This window comes from Marmota marmota, unplaced genomic scaffold (genome assembly GCF_001458135.2).
Source record: "Marmota marmota marmota unplaced genomic scaffold, marMar, whole genome shotgun sequence".
NCBI lineage: Eukaryota > Metazoa > Chordata > Mammalia > Rodentia > Sciuridae > Marmota > Marmota marmota.
The window spans coordinates 22,489,397-22,492,949 of record NW_026000142.1 but is presented as its reverse complement, the minus strand read 5'-3'; positions in this window follow the sequence as shown (position 1 = coordinate 22,492,949).

Sequence of the window (3,553 nt, the reverse complement as noted above, 5' to 3'; positions counted from 1 at the left end):
AAGGAAAGGCTTCACCCATGGAGGAGGAGATTCGCAGAGGTCCTGCCAAGTTAAGATATACGGCTGTTGATCTGGATGGCTATGTGGTCCTGGCTGAAAGACAAAGACAATATCTCTGACTTTTCAAATTAGTGGGAAGTAGAAAGATCCTTCTGGGGGCCATCTGACTCCAAAGGTGGGCCATTCTGAGGCACAGAGAGTCTGCCAGGTCCGGCGTTTTACTGAAAAAGAAAGATTTTGAGCCCTTAAGCGGACTTTGGTCCAGTGATCAAGGGTCAGGGACAGAGGCGTTGAAGTGCTCTGTCCCATAATGAAAGATACACAAACAGTGAAAGCAAGGATGCACGACACAGATGATAAAGACAGACAGTAAACGTTCAACACTGAGACAGGACTGAGTAGCTGGCAAAACCTGATGGGCTGGCAAACCGAATCCGAAGCAGAGTACTGCAGAATACTGAGTCGAGGAAACTACTGTTCCTCGATTTCCAGAGTCCTCTGGGGCATCCCCCAGGGACGTGGCCTGTGGCTCTGTGACACGTCTGTCAGCCACTGTCAGAGAGAGCTCACACTCTTCACCAACAGCCACTTTGCCAGCCCTAACCTGAAACCAGAAACCTGAAACCTGGAACCAGAAACGTGAAACCTGGAACCAGAAACCTGAAACCTGGAACCAGAAAGCAGAAACCAGAAAGAGGCGCCTTACTTACCCCGAGAGGGGCCTGTTGGGGGTCTTTCATCTGCTGCTGCTGGATCTCGGTGGAACCTCCAAATGTAAAGGTCAGGCGAGCGTCGGAGGAAGAGACCACCAAGAGACTGTCTCATGCAACAGCAAAGGGTTTATTGGGGTCCAGCATGCTGGGGCTCAGAGCTCACTTGAATAGAGCAAAGAGCCCTGAGAACAGCTTAAGCAGAGCTTATATACTTTCCTTGGAGAGGGCAGGGAGGGAAGTTCATTGACGGGTCAGGGCGAGTGGGCAGTTTGCCTGCAACCGGGTGAGGAGATACATTCTGCAGTTTGGCAGTTGGGGACAGCACATTCTGGGAACAAGATTAGCAAACAGTTCTCAAGATTATTAACCTTTCATTAAAGCTAGACCATAGCTTCTATGGCCTGAATAGACTACAGTTTCTTACCTCTATGATCTACTTAGCCTATATGTCCTGAGTAGCTTCTATGACCAGGGTAGCTTCCATGACCTATTTGACATCCACAACCTGCCTGTCTGCAATGATTTGAATAGCCCTTATGGACTTATGACTTGCATAGCCTCTATGCCTGAGTAACCTATAGGACATGAATAGTCCATATGGTATGGGTAAAGTCCTTATTGCCTGCATATAATGTAGCAGGCAATAAGTGTAGTGCCTGTGTAGTCATTATGGCCTGAACAACCTAAATGAACCATGTAGCATAATGGCCTTAGTAGTCCAAGTGATTTTTGTAGCTACATGAGCTTTGTAGCCCCTATGATCTGCATAGACTATGATTTCTAGCCTCTAGGCCCATGTATCATCTTTGACCTGAGCATACCCTTTATGTCCCAAGTAGCTACTTTGACCTGCATATGCTCTGTGATCTCTGCAGCCTTTGTGACCTAACTAGACTCTAGGGCCTGAGTAGCCTTTGTGATTTGAGTAGCTTCTCTGGCCTGCAATACCTCTATTACCTGAGTAGATTCTAGGATATGCATAGCCTATATTATATTGATGATATTTGATTATCAATATTTAGTACTTTCAAAGGCATTGTCCAGTTCTTATGTTTTCTTTGTTTCCTCTTTGTCTCATTCATATCCAAATTTTTTCTTTCCTGTGACTACTCATCCCAATTTATTCTCTTGCAGAACCTTCAAATATGATTCTAAATTTTTGAACTTACAACATCTCTTTATAGTTCCACCTAGTATCATAACAGTCAAGAATTCAGGATTCACTGTGTAATCTGAACTCTCCTTTCCAAATCCCAGGTTGAAATTGTCCCCAAGCATCTTTACTTTCCTGCTCTAGGAGAAACACTTATGTAGTTTTTAGGCAAGAATGTATCAGTCGTCAGAATTGAGTGAAATTTTGGTGGGGGAAGGAAATCACTGTATACAGCTCTAGATTGTCAGCAGCAAATGTAGCAGAAAAAAAGATTCAGGAAGAAGAAATTATCTAGAAGTCCAGGAAGAAGCAAGTGTCTGGAGCTGCATTGGTGATACTAGTCACAGAGCTCCCTGAATCTGCAAGGACTATTCCTGGAGTTTGGGAACTATCAAAGTTGTGTGCAGAATATTTGTTCTGAGGGGCACAAACTGCTCGCCCCCAGTCCATGTCAGCCCAACATTGCCTAGTGATCCTGAGCAAGCAGCATTCAGTTGGTTTAAGACTCCCTTTGCCCACACAGCTGAAGAGGTCAGATAATTGATCTCTCAGCGCCCGCCGCCATGTTGGATCTGTGCAGAATATTTGTGGAAAAGAAAAGAAAAGAAAGCCCTTTAAGATAAAGGAAGAATGCCAAACTAAGAGTTCATGAAAATGAACTTAGGATAAAATTTTAACCCAGGACACCAATACCAAGTACAAATACAAACATAAATGTCATTCCAAGGGACTAAACTTTTATACCTGGACTTAAAAACCTAGGAAACTACCATATCATGTGTTGATTTGAAACCAAGCTCATTCATTCTCTTAAATGCTACAGGATACAATGTTTCTGATGCAAATTGAAGTAATCCACCACTTTCCTTCTTAGTCAAATAGATGCTATTATTATACTACTCATTGAATCTGCTTTCTTCCCAGAGTTATATATTAGAAGACCTTAGCACAATCTAGCATAGGGAAATTGTTTGCCATGTATTCGTTACAATTGTTTTATGTAATTGTTCTTTTTGTTATTTCACTGAAGCAAAAATTTTGCAACATATGATTCTAGGGACCTGAAGCATTGAGCTCTGATCCACTTTTGTAACTTTAATTACTATACTCCTCTCACTTCACCTTTCTATTGTCCAATTTTCTGTGCTACCCATTGTGCTATGAGCCTTTCTGCAGTATGAAAGCTCTCACAGGCCCATGGTTAGTCAAAAAGATATTACTTTCACAGCATGTTATTTTTGCGGCTTCAGACACAAAATGAATTCATTCTCCAATGTGTACACTCAGGCTTACCTTAAGAAAAATAATGGCAGACCACATTAAAAGGAGAAAAGCAATCCTGAGATCCATTAGCTGGGTGCTACTCAACTATGCTCAAATGTGTGGCAAGGAGCTATCCCTTGGTGCTCTCCTTCTGAATAATTTCACAGAACATCAACATCAGACAAGATCCTTTGTGCCAATAGTGAGTCAACATGAATGCAAGATGACTCTATAATCACTTGTGAACACAGACAAAATCCTGAGTATTGTCCTAACCACAAAAAAATGACCACCCTACTTTGGCTGTTACCAGTGATTGCTGCTGCTTCTTAAAAATTCTTTACCAGGGCTGGGATTGTGGCTCAGTGGCAGAGTGCTTGCCTAGCATGTGTGAGGCACCAGGTTCGATTCTTGGAGATATATA